Source organism: Anas acuta, chromosome 1 (genome assembly GCF_963932015.1).
Source record: "Anas acuta chromosome 1, bAnaAcu1.1, whole genome shotgun sequence".
Classification (NCBI taxonomy): Eukaryota; Metazoa; Chordata; class Aves; order Anseriformes; family Anatidae; genus Anas; species Anas acuta.
Genome location: NC_088979.1, coordinates 75,077,407 through 75,097,680, shown reverse-complemented (window position 1 = coordinate 75,097,680; position 20,274 = coordinate 75,077,407). Strand labels below are relative to the sequence as shown.

The window sequence follows — 20,274 nt, the reverse complement described above, 5'->3', positions numbered from 1 at the left end:
AAGTCAAAATTAGATGCAGGAACAGACCCCGGGGAGGCTGAAAAAGCTGTACAGTGCGCAGGCATAGAGTACTACACTAAGGGCAGAACAGGAAGAGACTCGAGAAGCTCTTCTCTTTTGTCTCTAAAACTTGACCCCTGAATTAAGAAAGGTTACTTAGATAAGAGAGAGCACAGATCCTCTTCACTGATTGCTTCTGTGAAGCATTATGTATGAAGACAACAAGACACAAAATGCAAAGTTCTTCTTCATTAAAGCAGGGATGAGAATTAGCAAAATAACCTGATTCTACCTAACTTTATGCTTAGTGGCTCTCACAACAGTGGCAAAATTAGTTTTATTTATTTATTTATTGTTTGTTTGTTTCCTTAGACCCTCAGAAATATCTGCTTTAGTCATGCAAAACCCTGTAGCTTTTTGGTTTCCTCTTACTGGTTCAAGTAAGAAATTGCTCCAGAACTGTCTAAGCAGATTTGCACCAGCTGCTCCTAGTACCTCTCCAAAATCCAAGAAAGGGTTTCTACAGCACTTGATGTTGTGAATTTGCATGAATTTCTTCTGCAACTTCTTTCTTTGAAGCGTGACATTTTCTACCTATATTGGCTCCATCTTCACTGTAGACTGGCGAGAGCCATTCTCCTCAGGAGATAGTGTTACTATGAGACGGAAAAGTGCTAAAGCACATATCGTCAGTTCAACTTACATCATCTCTGGCTAGAGTAAGAACAGCTGCACATTTCAGAAAGAAAGACGTGAAAGAGGTCCTGGAGATCTGCCTGATCTTCTAAGTGACAGAAAACAAGAAGTAAAAAGACTGAGGATCAATTATTGGCTATGTTTCTGGTGAAGAGTTGACAGACTCTGGTCTTTGGAACTGCAATTCATATCCATGGAGAGAAGGAGCAATATTTACAGAATAAGCTTCATGTCAGTGACATGTGGTTACTGTCTTCGGATAAGGATGAGCTAGGGCAGGCAAAAGGCTTCTAAAGTAAACTGTGAGGTGTTACAGAAACAAATGCAGTATAAACTCAGCCTTACATATGGCAACCTCTGTGGAGGGAAGGATCAGAGGCCTAAGAAGCCAGCAAACAAGGCTGTAAATTTTTATTTTGAAGGAGATACTTTGTATAGTTGCTGTTGCTTCAAACTACTGGGGAGATCTCCACAATTAAAATATTGAAATTGTATTTTTTAACTTTTCAGGAAAACTTGTTATTAAACAAAGCAAGGAAAAAATAAATAGAGGATGATACACCACATTGATGGTACCATTATCTACCCAAATTATTGATAAGCCAAAGGCTTAAGATCCTGAATACACATAGATAATAAACTAGGAGATCTCAGGAGAATATATTGTTGGTAAGATGAGATAAAGCAAGCCACCAAACCGTATCAGAAAACTGGGTCATCTATTCCTTAAGAATGTATTTGTGAAACATGAAAATAACTACAAAGGATTTCCATCTCAGATGTCATCTAGAAATAACATGCAGTCAGTAGTAAAATATCAGCCACTCCTAAATTTTGTTCCTAAAATACTTTTTCAAACACCAAAAGGATAACTCCATTCTAAACCTGCATATTGAGCATGTAAAGACTGGTTAATCACAAGCATGGAAGCTCATTGGCCTTGTGAACCTGAGGAAAACTATACATTTGAGAGAAAGTACAGAGATGAAAATGTGGAAGGACTCTCCCTACCCCACTACCAGCAGGGGCCAAAGCCACTACTAAAACAGACCAAAAAAATGGCTACCTGTGGCAAAAAGCTTACTTTAGTCCTGCATTAAGGCCCTAATTAGATTGAAATACACATTACACTTGCTAAAAAAAGTATTCAAATACAATTAATTTAAATAGGAAATTATCAGCTGATAGTCTCCAACTTCTGACTTATGTTTTAACAGAATATAAACATGTTATGCTTTAAAAAAAATTAAAAAAAAAAATTGTCTCTGAAAGTAGAAAAAAGCATTTTTACAGATGAGGAGGCCATTAGTAACCAAAATGAATGTTAAAAGACAACTTTAAATCAGCACACCCAGATAATTTGTGCTTTAGAGTCTTAAAAGTGTTTGAGAGAGTATCATCTCAATGACGCTAATTTTCAATACATTATGGAACACCAAAGAAATTCAGTAAGACTGCTAGCATTTTCTGCCAATATTTGAAGCTGGTAAACGGTATGGTATCAGTAATTATAGAGCTCTAAGCCACTATTAATCTCAGGCAAAACAACTGACAAAGTGATAAAGTATAAATTCACTGGGAAATGATACGAATAAACAGTCAACACCAGTCAACAACATTTTATAGCAAATTGGTCAATACAGCAGATGGGATTTAATCATCTGATAAAGTTATGAATTTTGGTCAAAAAAAGTTACTTCATAGGTGAAACACAGATACTTTTGAAAGGCATGTAGCTTACAGCCACACATTCAAGATTAAGAAACCTCCTCTCTGTATTATCAGTTGTATCAAAATGTGAGTTAAATGGATTAAGACGGAGACAGATAAAAAATAGTACTTGTTGACAGAAAATAATAACTGAAGAAAAGTGTTCTACACTTCCCCAATAAAATCATCCAGTACTAGCTCAACATTAGCTGAGTCTAATCACTGATACAAAAGTAAGTATAAAATATTCTTGATAGCAGTTATGACACAGAAGGTGGCACAGTGGTTAATAAGGGTAGCAGAGTGTTTACTCAGAGCAGTGTGCATCAATTCATAGGATGGGCAAAGTGTATTATAGCCATGTGGGCTTTCAAGAAAGAAAGTAGGTCATACCCAGAGAATGGTGCATAGAAACTGGGGACTTAAAAAAATAATAATATAATTTTCATGTCACAGAAACAATGTAATACAAATGCTAGTGAAACCTTATGACAAAAAGGGTTAATAAAACTTCCACACATGTAAGAACAGAGATATTATTTTTGTTCACAGCATTAGGGATACTGGAATAGTGAATACAGCTGTATAGTCCCCTGTATTTTCCCCAAATGGGAAGGATCTTGTTTTTTCTTGACATTTTCTCCATCATTCACAAAAAAAAAAAAAAAAAGAAAGAAAAATTTTGTACCTCCTTACGATGTTAACCAGAACACCCCATATGCTGTAATTAGCATAGTGAGGGATTTAGAAGGCAGCAGTGTGTAAAGAGCAAAACAACACTTTCAAAAGGCTACAGAGTACCAATGAAGGTTACATAAACACCCAAACAGGCTCTACAAATGATTCCAGGAGGTTAAGAGAGCTCAAACCTCCTGTCAGGGAAGGAGCGGTACTGACAGCAGTGTGGGTACAGCAGAAAGACAGATCTTAATGCAGATGTGTTTTGGGGTTATTTCCAACCAAAGCAATTACTTAGCACAGCCGCCACTTAAAGAATCATAAAGCACTTTGTTTTGTTACATCGCAGCTCTTCAGTCTGTAGCTTAGAAGTCGTCTCTGAGTAAATGTAGACTTTTTGTCAAATGTCTCTGTTTGAGAGGGCTAGATTGCTGTACCCTTGAATGATAGCGCTGGTAAAACTTTATCATCAGATACAAGCATAGGAATTAACTTGCTAAGCTTGAGCTGCATGTGTGGTTTCACCATGAAAAAATCTGAAAGGCAGCTGGCCAGGAGACTGTGTTCCCGAGGCAGGCTCATGCCTGGCGCGTACTTTGGCTTACCTGGTCGTGAGACCCTTGAGCTGCTGAATGCTGCTCCTCGCAGGCTGCTGTCAAGAGTCTGGGGGTTTGAGTTACCATGGAGATCACCACATCTGACAGCGGAGAGGGCTGCAATAAGAGAGAGAGGTACCAGTCAAGCAGCTTTGCATCGCCTCATCGAAAAAAAGAGCATTTGACCCATTGCTCTTTTGGCATTCGCCAATGTTCTGTCTCCCAAGTTAGGAGCTTTGGCAGAACCCTAAGAGGAAAAAAAACACCATCTGTGACAGAAAGAGAGAGGGAAAGAGCAAGACCCAGTGACCCAAAGCATTCAAGTGCTTTGCAAAGCTAAGTGCACTTTTCCAGGAACCTAATGCACACTGAACTTGGCTCAACAATCTCCAGCGTCTTTGATCAAACATCAGCAAGAAATTCATCTAGCTGACAGGCTAGGGAACCACAGTTGAACACGGCACTGAAAAGCTGGTTCACTGCCTCACAGCAGCACACAAAAGTTGTCTCTGAGAAAAATGCCAGTGGAAACTGATTTCTGTGCAAAAAGAAGTAAGTAGGCCAAAGAATTCACCTTCCTGTAAGTTTTTAGGGGCAGGTGTAAAAGAAAGTATTTGTGAAAATCAAACATGAAAGATAGGCCGGCATTCTTCTGCAATAATAAACCTATTTACAGACTTTTCCATGCCTGCCATCAAACACGATGAGTAAATCCTTATTTCACATTTCCTCTGTGATTCAACTGCAATGTATCTTAACTATCTTCCTACTCCTGCATCTCAAGCCTTAAGTCTTATGCTCAGTTTTTTCTATATAATATAATAATTAAATGCTGTAAAGTGAAATGAGATATTCTTTAGAGACTTCTTAAACTAATTATACTCTTCCACACAAATGTTTAACAGCTTTTAAAACTATACATTGAGGATCACTTTATAATATAGTCAATTTAATAAATAGCATATTTAAAAACATCATCAGGAGAAGCTTTCATAAATCCAGTTCTAATTCTCAGTCCGCAGTACTACAACATGTTCTCATATACAACACTGTGAGACAAGTATGCCATCTAACCAAATACAACTATTCACATGAGAAAGACACACACCTATTCTAATCCAAGCTGAATGACTATACAAGGGACAAGAAATGACTATTTAAGCATCACAAATTATTCATGATACATCATCAGCCATAAGCCTGTATGTTTTCCGAGTTTGTCTGTTGAACACGTATGAACCTCCATCTGTCTGGCTACCCATACGCTTGCCTATCTAATTCTCAGAAGACACTGGAATTGTTTTCCTTCTAATTTTTCTGTGGAGCATGTCATGTTTATGCAAAATACAATACATTCAAAAAATACAGCTCTGTGTAAATGTGCAATCTGAAAATCCCAGCAACAATTAGAGGATTTTGCTGTTACAACTTCCATGTCTTATGGTAAAATTGTTAAGAGTATTAGTATATTAAAATTAACTCTATTCAATACTCTGACATTATGGGGTGCAACAATAGCTAATGCATAGGGGCTGCTCTGGGGAGAAATACCAGGGAAATAACTGACTCATGTGCTGAAGGCTTCTGCAGGATTCATATAGTTTAGTGGGTATCATAAAATACCAGATACAGGCTCCTATTACAGCAATGTAAATTGAAGTATTATGTGAGCTATATATTTAATTATTTCTGTCCTAATTATACTCCTAAATTGGCTGGACTATGGTTTCACTTGTCTTGTTCAACAATATTACATACTGGATCACCTTATCACAGCATGGCTGGGGTGGGAAGGGAGCTCTGGAGCTCATCTGGTCCAATCCCAACTCAAGCAGGGACACCCAGAGCAGGCTGCCCAGGCCCACGTCCAGGCAGCTTTTGAAGATCTCCAGGGAGGAAGATCCCAGAGCTCAGCCACCCACACAGCACAGAAGTGCTGCCTGATGTTCAGAGGGAGACTCCTGTGTTGCAGCTTGAGCCCATTGCCTCTTGTCCTGGCACTGGGCAGAGCCTGGCTCCATCCTCTCAGCACCCTCCCTTCAGGCATTTATAGACATGGCTCAGCCTCCTCTCCCTGAGCCTCCTCTTCTCCAGGCTGAGCAGCCCCAGCTCTCAGCCTGTCCTCACAGGGGACGTGCTCCAGGCCCCAGCAGTTTTTATCAGTGTTGGAATCCCTTGAAGGCCTGTCATCTACCCATGTTGCCCATGGACAAACAGAAGGTATCAGGTAGCACAGGTCACACAGGCTGGAAAAGTCTCAAATCCTATTCTAAGACTGGTTTTGGTTACCTCGCCAGACAACTTTTTGGTAAAAGCATTTACACTAGCTCTCTACTTGAAAAGGCTTTTGTACTAAGACTAGAGTCAAGTAAATTAATGATCTGCAAGAAAGAAGCAAGGGAAAAGAGACAACTTGGAGATAAAAAGAAATTGCATATATATTCAAGTTTTATTATCCACAAGTGTCAGTGACACTTAAAAGTTAAAGATTTCCTTTACAACTGAGTGAGAGCATTCATGGATGGTTGTAATAACCTGTTTTGCTAGCAGATGCCCCTACACATAAGTCTTTACTCAACAAAAAAGGTTTCTTAAAATCAAATTTCATATTGCAGTAAGAGCTAATATAAGCTTTGAAATAAACAGTGTAGAAAGAAGGAAAATTTGTCTTAACATTTCACTTTTTAGACTTTCATTGGCAATGCTAGTTTACATCTGATAACCAGCTGTGGATTCAGATCTCCACAGTTTAGAAAGAAGTTGCAAAAAAAACAGAAATCACAGAAAACAGCTGCAAAAGTGATTAGAGGGCTGAAGAAAATACTTTAATATGAAATATTTGAAGAGTTCAACCTACGCAGTTTATCAAAAGAAGGAAAAAAAAAGACAGATGACCTGATTACAGCATGTAAGTATTTCCATGGGAAGAAAATGCTAAGTACCAACTGGCTTGTTAATCTAGCACAGGAGGGTATCTATAAAACAAAGCACTACCTGGAAGCTGAGGCCAAGTTCAAATGAGAAATAAAGCACATGCTCATCATCACCTGTGATTAACCATTCGTGTAGCTCTCAAAAGGAGAATGCAGAGATTCTCCATTTGTTGATAGCAAGGCCTGTCTGGAGAGACTTCTGGAAGGCAAACTGATGTGAAAACACAAGCTACCCTGCAGCCAAATGCACAAGTTCCTGCGTTTCATACAGAGACGGCTGGGCAAAGTCTGTAATACAGAGGAGGGAAGTCAGGTGATGTAATTGTGCTTTGCTGCTCATAAATTAAGTATCTTATGATCTGCAGCCATGGTCTGGCTTGGTAACCGCAGTGCAGGGGGAGACAGGCGGTGAGCAGGCAGTGCCGCTGGTTGCAGTGAGGGAGTGCGTGCTACATGGGCTATATGCAGGGCCCCAGAATGGCAAGCAGCCCTTCGGAGACAGGTGGACTATACTCTGCTATGAATAATACTCTGGCTCCTAATTTAGGACAGCAGTGCTCTCCTCCTGGAGCTGAAAGGGCTCTGCCAAAGCCGAGTGGTGTCCCTCTCCACTGCCCAGCCCATGCAGCTCGGTGGTGAGATGGCCGCAGGCAGCGGCTCCCTCAACCCGCGCCTCGGCCCTAGGTGCCAGCAGACACGGCCGAGCTGACCGCTGCCTCAGGGAGCTTGCTGGGCTCCCAACACTTCCAACTCACATGTCTCCATGAGGAACCGCTCACCAGTGACACCGGAGTCAGCAACCTTAAAAAAATTTCGTCTCTTTCACAAAGGTGAGGATAGATACTGCAAGTCTCAAGGTAGCTATCGTTGTCGCGATGCACTGGGCAGCTAAATGGCCCGACAAATTAACCATGTTCAATTACCAACCAAAAATAAGTCTTACGAAACCTCATTCTTTTTAACCGACTTCGAATCTCATACATGTGGCTTGACTTTGGATGTTGTACTACTATAACCACAAAATTTGACCAAACAATGCAGAGATGTCCACCAACCCCCTTTTCTTGCAGGTACTCCATAGGACACAACCTCAGTGAAGCAATCCCACAGCCAATATGGGCTTCAGCTCTCGTACACCCAACCAAGAGGAAAATCCCTGCTTGTACGGAAGGTGCCCACCGAAATCCAGAACACGGACGTTTACAGGAGGCACTGGAAAATACCTGCTGCACAGGTGTCCAGGAGTCACACACCTGACTGGTATAGCAGATTTACTCTTGACTTACAGTATTTAGTCACATTCTTTAGGAAGACTATTTTGTAAAACCTATTGAATTCCTCTAAATAGATTTAGGTACATAAATATGTTTCTAAAATGACTCATGTTTAAATGCAATTTCTATGTAGCTTCACCTAAATAATTCTATTTACTTCTACCAGACAACAAAGATAAGGAGAAACCAAACCAGTGACGTTATTCTTTCAGCACACTTCTCTAACATTGTTCTGTAATAAAAAGCATTAATTGGGTGGGTAATTTATTATCCCCCCTCCTTTCCAAATTTTAAAGGCACAGAAGAATTTAAATGATAAATAGGCCATCTTCAGCAGATACTGAACTACAAAAGCATTTTTGAGAGATTTCGCTATCAATCTCTGTAAAAGAAGTACAGGATACCTAGTGCGCAACATGAATATTTTGCTTTCTTTCAACTTGACAAACAGCTTTAATATTTTCAAACAATCCCTGGGGGATTAGACTCGCAGGAAAACAGGAATATATGGAAGATTCCAGCAGGACATCAATAATTATGCCACCTCCAGCAAAAAATAAACTGAGTTGTCCTTTCTGAAGATGTTCAAAAACAGATAAAGCAATGCCTGAAAAGTGCACAAATCAGTGAAGAAAACACTCCAACATTTGCAAAACTTCTACTGTTGTGTTTCTTTAAGGATTAACATTATACATAAACATGATCACACCAGGACAGTGCACATGGCCATCTCTGGGACATGACCAGCAATTCACCTGTCCAAGGATCATGGACAAAACCCTGCAGTCATGTGGAGCCAAAAACAGGTCCATCATTTTCAACACAATGTGCTGGCTTTCTCTAATGTATTTCCACAGAATATGGATGCACTAGAACTTCAGCCTCTGTTCAGAAACACCCACACAATGCCTGCATATTAATGTATTTGCCCTGAGGTTTTATAGAGTAAATAAACACTATTTAATGGCTTGCTATGATAAAAATTCTTTTCTACCTTGATACTTATCAATCTTTTCCCCACAGCCACCTCCTCTAAAGGAAGTTAGAAGAGGGTTGTGATTTTTTTTTTTTTATATTTTAAATCTACCATAAATGAATGGTAAAGGGAGATTAGATGAAGGAAGTCAAGTCATGAGTCAGTCAGAAATCAGAGAGTCAACTTTGAAATAAATATTCATTATAATACTTGTGCAAAAAGTTTTCCCAGGGTAAAGTTTGAGACAAAGCAACAAAGAAACCTCAGAAATAACCCCCGTCCTTCCAGAAAATCTTAAAATACTTAAGACTCAAGAGCCGCTCCCCAGAACATTTTACTCATTCAGGTGTAGTTCAGAGTTTGGGCTGAAACACTGAAGCAAGAGTCTCTAGGGAACATAAAACTTCCACTTACAGCCTTCACTGTGAGGGGAAATTCTTTTCATGTTTCTTCTTAACTAATTCAGTCAAAGCTAGTGGACATCATGAAACGAAGAATTGCAGAAACGTGGCATCGTTAATTTGGTTCCATCCTGCCATGCTTTGTGTGCAGGCTCTTTATCCAGAGGTAAATTCACTATTAGCATCCTGAACAGAAACTCAGGACAAGCAATGTCAGAGCCAGATTCGAAGCCACAGTTAAGAGCACTGATTCTCAGCATTATTTACCACAGTCAATACTTTGCCTGCACAGATGCTTTGCCAGCCTCAGTCTTTGTCTGCTTCAGCTGTGTGTATTCTACTATCACTGCATAATAGTTTTCGAGACAGGAAATAGGTGAGCTATCTGTCTTTATTTGGAAGACCAGCACTTTCTGCACTATTAATGAATTTATGGAAAGCTCCTCTGTCTGTCAGTAACCAAAGCAGGTACTGATAGTGACCATGCTTAGTATTGTAGGAGTATTTTTTACAGTATGTGGATTCATGGGTACTGCAGCCTACAACACTACCCCATGGTCTTCTGACAAGAATTTTTCATCAGAGAGATAAATTATATATTATTATTATTGTATATCAGACAGATATAAATGTACAAATTAGAACAACATTTATCTTGGCAACTCTCAAGCAAAAAAATATTTTCTAACAAAGAAGCCCAGATTAAAAAAAAATCCCACAACAACAACAACAAAACAACCCACTTGCTTCTTGATAGTAAGTCATGAGATTTCTGCTTAACTTTATGAAATATGAAACACAAAGCACAGCATGACTAGGATTGTTGTGATGGAGAAATAAATAAAAGCTTTTAATTATTAAAGGTGGGAAAGAATTATCCCCTTAAGAAGCACTCAGCTGTAATCCTCTATTTTGTCTATTTAGCTCTACCTCAGGCAAAAGTGGAGAAGTAGAAGAAACAAAAAAGATTAATTTAGTCTCCTCAGCATTACCCTTACAATCTCCATTAACTGATTAATAACTGAGTGCTTAAAAAGAAAAATACACTATATATAGGCCTCTGTTTGTGCAAATACTGCACTACTTTTAGTGTGCACCGCTTGCATGTACCCAATACATGAGCAGCACGTGGTAAGAATTATTGTTTTCCACATTTGGATGACGCAGTGTGTACAGTTTTCTAGAGGTGCATCAGTAACGGGAACTGCAGCCTGCAGCAAAGACAGAGCTAGCACAATTTTCCTAAAAGGGCTTTAATATGCGTAGGCAATATCATTGGCTTTGTTTCGGATTAGCTGTAGTTTCCAAGAAATTGCGAGGAGGGGGCATGACGGACACCGCAGTAACGCAATCTTGCTGTTGTGGAGGCAAAAATAACCACCACGAGAGGAATGATCGCAGTCACCGCCCTAGGGGCAGGCAGGGCAGGCGCTCTGGGCATGCCACAGGGCACCTGAGAGGGGCCTGTCCCCAAAGGGCCTTTTGCAGCTTCATCTAGGGAGGACCTTCCGCTGCATATTGTCGTAACCAGATGCGTACATATGATAATTAATATATTTAAGTCCCTTTTTATATTATGGCAACTGTATGAAACACTCGAGGCTGGAAGCTGCTGAATCAGGAAATGGATCAGAAGCTAACTAAAATGTCTTTTCAGTTATTGATTCCTGCTCTCTGTTTCATGTCAGCTTCCTAGAATCCATCCAACACAAGCACGAAAGGGTAATGAGTTTCTGAACACACACTCTAATAGTGCACACTGCATCAAAGCTTTCAGTAATTGCCTGGATGCTGCTTCCCAGCAGTACTAAACAACTTAAATATAATTAGCTGGAAGCCCTATGGGCTGCATTTCCCCACTGGAACACCTCTTACGCTAATCCATTTATCAGGCTGACAGATGACTGAATCACCAGTACTATGGACCCTTCGACTAATAACATTTCTCAAGCCAACGTTTTGGTTCATTCCTTATCTGGTAAATTTCTGCAATGGAAAATCTGCATTATTGAGAGAGGGAAGAAAAAAACAGACATACAGCTCGCTCATCTCTTCACAGTGCTGAACAATGTTATTTGTTTGATTAGCTCACTAAGTGTGATGCTGGAGCTATTAGGCAGAAAATAGGAAAGAAACGTATATATTGTGGAACCGTACAGTGCCAAAAATAATAGGGAAATGCACAAACACTGGAAGAACTATTGGCAGCTTTCCAGCCATTCAAAAGTTTTCAGAAATTGGACCAGATGATAGTTTTCGGGGTATCCCTCCTGCAGATGGCCTGACGATAGCTGCCCAGCCAATACTTCTGCATGTTATTTACTTCTTCCACATCCTCATCAATTATAGGTGACAAAAGAAATTTTAAAAGTGCTTGAATTATATGCAAATGGACACGAAATGCTACAGAGCATGCTGACACAGAACTATTCATTTTGCAAGCTGCTAAACAAGTCTCACAAAAACAGAAAAAAAAATACATTTCTTGGGCAGTTTCTCGATGTTGTTACATGAACTATCTTATCATTGTATCCCTGTGGCTTTTATTTCCAGACAGGGACCTCTGCAGGGGCTGTAATTCTGGGGGAGTGCAGGTGTCTTCTACCATGCTGTTAAAAAATATCATTGTAAAAATGTGAAATTCTCATCAAATTCCTTAAAGCATTTAAAAAATACTCTAGGGTGTTACACTCATGTTTCCTTTAAAAGATGTTGTGGGACAGCACATAATAAGAGTGTAATTGAAGGAAAACACATATATACCCCAGTGTAAGGGAAACAGAAGAAGAAATAATTTCTCGTATTTCTTCTACATGGGCCCACGCAATATGTTTGTTGTAAAGCTGACAGTCAACATCATGAACTCTCTTAAAACTAGTAATGTGGGTTGAAGTTAAGAGGAACAATGGGTCATGGGTTATTCAAATAAGGACAAGCTTTCTAGAAGAAAGAAAAAGGTTTATAAAAGAAGATCTCACATGCAATAGGGAGAGAGAGAAAGAAGTCTCTCCTTGGTTTGGATTTTGCACCACCTAAGACGATGCAGATTCTAAACTCAGAGCTAAGCACTAAGATAAGCACTCCCCCACCCCCACTACCGTTGCTTGTATTTTAAATTTTACCTAATTCAGGTTACCACCAGCCAAATTTCTTGGGAAATCCTAGCCTACTGAGAATATGCGAAAACCACAGCCTCACTCTGAAACAACACACTGAACGTGGCAAAAAGCTCAAGTTTACACATCCTTCCATCCTGTCTTCTTCTACCTACCTACACACGGTCTCATCCTTTTGCTTGGAAAGACGGATATGAATATGAATTCAATTCCAAAGAGTGACTGCAAAAGCTGTTCTTAAATTTGTAAGAAGGAAAGATACAGCTGAAATATAGTTAGTTATTCAGGGATCAGAAACAAGCTTATTTAGCTTGTGAGTCAGGAAGCTGAAAGATGAGACCCAGGCAGCTCTTCCTGGGATCACAGACTGACCATCAGTCTCTGGCTGTGGCTAACAAATGGCAGCTGCTTGGACATTGCCACACTTGAGCTTTGAAAATACAGTCGCAGGTGCTTACACTGTCTGGTAAAGTACCTAGCAGGTTATTAAATGCTAAGCTGTTGGAGAGTTGGAGATTTCATGTGTATCATCCAGCGGCATCAATCTCAATTTCCCAGGCACTCTCCACCCACTCCTTCCCTCCGGCTTGAAACTGGGAAACTCATTCCAGCGATACTGACACTTCAGGAGCCAGCCGACTTCCCCACAGCCATAGCCAGTCCCTTTCTTCTGAGCACTATCTCCTCTGCTTGCCGTGTTTTCTACTTCTACACAAGAGCAGAGAGTTTCCTGAGCAAGGTGTGCCCCAACTGTACTAACCTCAATACTCGTCACTTCATGAGAAATGCGTGATTTCACAATTTCACGCTCCCATTTCCGAAGACTCCTTCAAAAGGCAGCAGCACTAAACAACACAAACATCAGATCTGATCTAAGGAACATTCCCTAAGCAAAAAATGTTGAAAAATCTCCTCCTTTTAATCATTCCTAATAAAATAGATCATGGTCACGAACTTAGTCAAGGCAGGGGATGTAATATTACCTTCATTTCGATGCTCTAAGACAAACTCTGCTGTATTGTCAGTGGAGCTTCATTTCCAGGGTACTATTTCTCATTTGAAACAATTCTTTAATTCTTGAGGTAACTAATATCTTTTTAAAGCACTTTGCAAAACTATTACATAAATAGATTCTTCCCTTTATTTTAAGCCAGGTCAAATATGCAGAAGCTTTATAGTTAAATGGTTGCACTATTACTTATTTATTTATTTGCTTAGAATCAGAAAAAGAGTTTGAGGAGAGGAACCATCTAAGAATAAAACTTACAGCTGGAGTCATACTTCAGTTCGCGTACACTTGGAAAAGCATGGCATGCTAAGCAGTTCGACACTGCAAAAATGCAGCCGGTATTAGGAGTGCAAATAAATAGCTGTTCTAAAAAGCGTGGCAGAAGTGACCTAATCTCCAAAGAGAACACTGATTAGTAAAAGCTATTTGAAAATTAGATTTTTATACGGAGTAATTGGTACATTCAGCATTAGAAAGACTGAATTTTCCTGCAAGAAGACTTCTGTGCAGTCTCTACCTCTGGACGTTAGAAGCCCCGAGTGGACCAAGCCCTGAGCAGCCCGGTCTGACCCCGAGCTGGCCCTGCTTTGAGTCAGGTGCTGGGCCAGACACCTCCCAACGTCCCTTCCAGTCTGAATTATCTTATGATCTGGCGATAATAATTTATTCATATTAAATTACATACGCCTGTTTTGCTATTTACATAGAAAATAAGGAGTGTTAAGAAGAAAACTAGGGGCACAAACTTACATATTTTATTTAGTAAGACCAAAGGTCTTAGAAACATCAAACAGATGCTCATTCTGCTCATATAAAGTTTATGCTGGTTAAGCAACTATAACTATGGTAAAGACTAAAGACTGAAGATGCTGAAACTTTTTCTTATGCTGCAAATTACATTCCAACTTTACCTTTTCCCTTTACTTAAATCATTTGTAGAGCTACAGTGGTTAGAACTATTTAAATTAAATTACTCACAGTTTAACTATGTGAATTATAATCCTCCCCCAATTAAAATGCATGACATACAGTGAGAGGTTATACTGTCTGGGTATTAAAAACGCAGCCCAGAATACTGGCTAGAGAAATACACTGAATTAAATAAAGAACAGGAACATGAGTTTATCTGCAGAGAACAGGGCAGGGAAAAACCTGTCCATTTCCAAATGTGCAGACAAAAACCCAACCAACCAACCAAAAAAAAAAAAAGCAACAAAAAAACACACATAAATATCATGTAGACTCTGTAGTACAGAAAACTGGTCTGGCAGCTTCTTGGTCTAAGGAAGCCAAACCTCTGAGCTGGCCGGTAGCCTAAATATTTCACCATATTGGAACTTTTTAATAAAATACTGTAGGAGTCTGTAATAGAAGTGAAATTCCAGGAAAAAAAAAAAGATACCAAAATTATCATCTGCATGTTACAGGACATATTGCTCTAAGTTGTGGTCCAGTTGATCGGGCAGCCTGAGTAACCTGATGGTTGACACGAGCTGTCTCTTAGTCACATTCCTTACAGGAATTGATGGGTAACTATTCCTCTTCACTGATGACAAGTTCACCTCTTTTGACTAGCATATATATGAAAGGTTTGTTTGTATAACAAGATAGGGAGAAATCCACACAATGAATTTGAGTAAAGTACTGCCTCTTAATATATGTGATATTCTATGTTTCAGTGCAATTCTGATACCATAAACAGATGATCCAATCATCTTTGGTGTGTTTTCTTTCATTTCTCCATCTACTTCAAGAAGTATTTCAGCAAACATAGCTCTTAGATTTTTAACAACTCTCTAGTCTGTACTTTATTGAAGGACACCACATATAAAGAATTGTCAGGATCTTAGTATTGTTAATTGGCTATCATATTTTATATTCTCTATCTTATGCTATGTTCAGACAGAGAGAAGTTTGTAAAGTATGTTCCAAAGCCATTATGAAAAATCTTAATCAAATATCAGAACTTAAGGAAAAATAAAAGGCAGACAAAACCACACAACCCAAAGCTTGAAAATGCAACTAATAAGCTAAATTCACTGAGGACAGAGAAAGACTTTTGAAACGTGGAAAACTGCAAAGTTAGGCTGCCTTTCTGAAGCTTCCTTGGCCTTGCTACTCCAGCAGGAAAACACAAAGGTTCTGATTCTGTTACTCTAAACATAATTTCTTTAAAGACCAAGGACCAAAGAGCTTAAGATTGGAAAGGGGAAAATGATGATTATTACGCTCAGCACCACTGAGTGTCTCATGGTGCTTAATGCTTATCTGTACACCAACTTTAATGTATTCTGCCAGCTCTGTTCAATAAACATCAGGTCTGTTTTTTCAAATGCTTAAGTGAGAAATTAAGAACCTTTGAAATTCATACAGATCAGGGCAATAATCTGAATGACAATCCAGATTGCCTAAATTCTTATATAGATGTGTATGACCTAACATAACACCATGCCTTCATGTAAATTTTATAGCAGTAACTTTTCTGCAGCCAGTAGGTGATATTATGTATAAGCATTAAAAAGTTATTTTTCCCAGGGTCTGAGAAGTGCAAGTGCCATTGACTTCAAAACAAAAGGGAAACAACCTGCAGCTCTGGAAACCATGTCAGCCTTTTCATCTTGGAAACTAAACTCTCCTTCTGCAAATTGAGAAAACTCTGAAAAGTGAGAACAACTATTTGCACAGAAAGAGATCTGCTTTTATCATGCTAGATTAGATGAAACAGAACCTTTTTATTTCATGATGGAACATGTCAGGGATGCCACTTAACTTTGATTCCAATTTAAGTATGTGGATGTGGATGCTGATGCCTAAAGCTGGATTGCATGAATATTCAGTCTTCATTATAATGAGTAGCTTTCTTGTATTACATTAGCAGGAGAAGAAGAACCTAACAGTAAAAACGATTCACGAAAGCCAAAGAGGAATTTCAACAAAGATAGCAACAACAAAGAAGGATCGTTAATAATTTTTTTGCATGTCATTTTACAGATTTTGTTTGCTTTGCATATAAGCGCTTTAGTGAGATGCAAGGTGTTGCAGTCACTTTTTGCTCTAGCCTTTGAAATTATTTAGGGAAATGCTGAGGCATAGCCTCTAGGTTGAGAAGCTCTACTAAGAATTTTGGAGGACAGGTATTAGAAGTTAAATTTTACCAGGGCAGCAGTAAGCCTAGCCATATTTCCCATTCTGTCCACTGCGGTTTGTAATTTCAGGCTGCAGTTACGCTTCTTGTTCTGGCTGAAGCTTCACTGGGACAGACTTATTCCCTTGCTTCTCGTAATCACTCTTCCCTTACATTCCTGCCCCTCAGTATCTGTGGAATAACTGCTGATGTCAGAATGATTCTGATTAAAAGAGTTCAGAGACTTGGTGTTAAAAAGTGTTTGAACTAACCCAGACTATAGCGAACAAATCAGGTTAGGGAGTGACTACATGATCAATTAAACCTTGGGGGAGCAGTAATGAAACCTTGTGAACAGTTGGGGACCAGAGCCTACTCAGCCAATTCGGCTGCTGCCAGAACAAAATGTGGGAAACAGGACTGCCCTTGTTCTGATACTTGTTCATTTTTGCCAGTATTTAATATCCAGCATTCTTAGTCCTGGCTCAGGCTTCCAAGTTTCCTCAAAACAATGACCTCGCCAATACCAGTGTTAAAACTTTTGTAAAGTCAAGGTACATGGCTATGGTAGCTTAAAAAAAAAACAAAACAAGCACCCACACCCACACCCAACACCACCTCAGTAAAACAGCAGCCAGTTTAAAGACAGTCATCCCGGTGTCCTCGCTTCACCTTGATCTTGCACCTTGAGTTACTGTGGCACACACGGGATGTGGCAGCTCCCTGTTTGGAGGAGACTCCTCCTAAAGGTGAGCTGTATGTTTTGCAATACCCAAACACAGCAGGGTAAGATAAGGAAATCTCTGCAGCCTTAAGGCACAGTTGCTTTGATTTCATTATTCTGTGTCCTGTACTTATTTTCTTTCTTTCTTTTATTTATTTATTTATTAAGTGAAAGATTTTGCAATTTAATTTATCTGGGTTAAGCCTACGGAAAAAAAAAAAAATATATATATATATATATAAATACTGTGTGTGTGTGTGTGTAAGTAATGCCTAGGAAATCTCCTGTGTTATCTGTCTGTCTAGCGTTACCTTCCACTAGACAAATATATTTTTAAACAGGCTGGAATCAAAACAACATTCCCAGCATTCAAGACATTCTGTCATCGCTGCCCATTTGTTGCCCTCTAGGTTTCTCTCAGCTGGCAAGCTTCCCATTTAAGGAATTATCAGATTCATCTGCTTAGACAAGGCAGCAAAATAAAATGAAAAGCTGGATTATTCTAGAGAACTCATATTTTTTTGTTTCGGTGTACCAAATTCAGTGCATAAGAGCTGAACATAACAGCAAATGGAACAAATCTTGCAGACTTCATGACTCTACCTCGTCATACTCCACAAAATCTGATTTTAACTGAAACACAACAACATTTCTTTTACATTTATCTATTGCTGCTTTAAACATGCTTATATCCACATATTATGTTAGCCAATTTTCAGCCCTAAATAAGCTCATATAAAATGTGTTGTTTTTTTTTTCCAACTGCACTTCTATTAACTGCACTTCTATCTGCACTTCCACTATTGCTTGTGCACAGTGCTGCTACATAACTTTACCGATTGCTGTGCTGCCATTTTCCCTACATCATATTTTTTCACAGAGGAAACCAAGAAAAAAAGAAAGAAAACATGGAAAAAGAAACATGTTACCAGTTTTCCATACCAAGATAGCTCAGGATTTACTTGAATGAGTAACTTGAATGTCAGAAGCTGTACTGCAGAACCATGCATGGGTTTGTGGGCCCACTGGTTCCAGCACCAGGATTTCAGGAGGTGCATACCGTGGTTCTTGGTAATTTAATACACTAAAACTCCAACAAACCCTTTCATATCAAACTGGGAACACTACTTTCACCCCTATGTAGAAAGAAAATTGTGGGAAAGCCTGGAAAAATGTCTCACACCAATTTTCCTTACTGAATAGCTGAAACAGGTATCATTTTCTTGCCATAGGTAAGCAAATTAAAAAAAAAAAAAAAAAAAAACAAAACACTTCAAATTCCTGTTAGGGCTTCATGTGCTTAGTATGTACGCACAGACATTGCACCAAATTTAGCACAGGATGACTATAAAAGCAATCTTAAATGATCCTAAAATGATTAAAGCACAGCAAACCCTGTTACTGAGCCAGAACTGATTGAGGAGACTACTGCCTTCCAATATTGATACTAAACCACTATCTTAGACTTTTCGGCAAAGTAGAAGTCTAATTTAAGGTGTTATATTGTTATAACACAGTGATTAATCAATCTATTTTTAGAGCCTCCTCTTATAGCTTAAAATTCAATGATTCACATGGTTAAAATTCTGTACAGCTTTCCATGGTTTTGAATGGTATGATGAAATTAATTTGTGGTTGCTAATGGCCACAATATGGAAAATGGGGCTTTGAGCAACCTGGTCTGGTGGGAGGTGTCCCTGCCCGTGGCAGGGGGGGATGGAACCAGATGGTCTTTAGAGGTCCTTTTCAACCCAAACCATTCTATGAATAAGGAAACCAAACCAACTGTTTTAGTAAGATTGAATCAACTATCCATAGTAATTACCAGAGATACAAACCTAAAAATACATTTCAGTTTTATTGAATGTAGCAAGATACAATAGCATGAAATCTCATTAAAGACTCAACTGATAAATAATTTTGTGCCATCAGAAACAATAGCTCATTCTACAACCTAGAGTCACGTACCAAAGAATAGCAAGATATACTGTAATGCAACAAAAAACAATGTAAGAACAATGTATAAAGGTATCTATCATTAAGTAACATGATTACAACACAAACCAAGGCTGACACTTGAATGATTTCTTTGTTGTGTACACTGCAACCTGTACTCTGGAAGAACAAAGTTTATAATGCAGAAGTTCTTGTTTCTCCTTTATTTTTTCTTGAGCTGCTGATCTATTCAAAATTATGTAACTGAAGGGTGTTTTTAGATGGAAAAAACACCTTGGTTCCAAAAGAGGTACTAGCGTGACTTTCTTAGAAATATCACATTAAAAACAAGCCATCAGATTGTATTGTACTGACTGTATGACTCTAAAAACGCACCCTAGCCTGTCATTACCGTTGAAGGTGATGAATATGTTCTAATTCGCTTGAATATTCTAATTCTCTGGTGATCTTTTGGGTGCAGACACCTCTCCAAGGAACTTCACTTCTTCCTTCCCAGGAAAATGGCGAAGCAAATATTAAAACTGGATGGTACACACGCCCATCACAGGGATAGTAAAGGGTAGTACCTCATTAGCAGCCTGCTGCGATATAAAAACAGTCTGCACAATTCTTTAATGCGGATATGTGCCATTAACGTTGCCACTTCTTGCTTTCTACGAAAAGCAAGTGACTCAACTTTGGAAAGACTTTTACAAGGCTACTGTTTTGTCCCTGTCTAATGCTTTTTTGCTTCATAATGTGCCTGCCTATTATGAGACTAAACTTATTTCAAAGAATAAATTAAGCAATAAGACATGACAAGCAGCGCATTTGTAGGCAATTTACTTACCACCTGAGGCATGCTACAACAGCTCAAGGCAAAAGGCTGAGTAACTTTAACCATTCAATAAACGCAAGAATAATCGAACTGAAATGCACAGCTTGAGAGATTCATGTCTATCATGACAAGGAATTCATAGACAGAAAAAAAGATTTCCTGTGCATTTAATGAACATTACTAAATATATGATATTGTTGAGAAACCATAGTTCTGAAAATGACATACAGTAAAAATTAAACACAGAAATTTATATACTTCATT

At 38.9% G+C, this 20,274-nt stretch overlaps 1 protein-coding gene across 10 annotated transcripts in view; it reads right to left on the bottom strand.

Annotated features, from left to right (window-relative positions):
* The window catches only part of TBL1X (transducin beta like 1 X-linked), a 198,415-nt gene that overhangs the window by 91,259 nt on the left and 86,882 nt on the right, over positions 1-20,274 (bottom strand). For all 10 annotated transcript variants that reach the window (XM_068682574.1, XM_068682540.1, XM_068682512.1 and 7 more), the window contains one exon: positions 3,690-3,797. The gene's annotated coding sequence lies outside the window, so the exon portion shown is untranslated. The remainder of the gene's footprint in view (positions 1-3,689; positions 3,798-20,274) is intronic.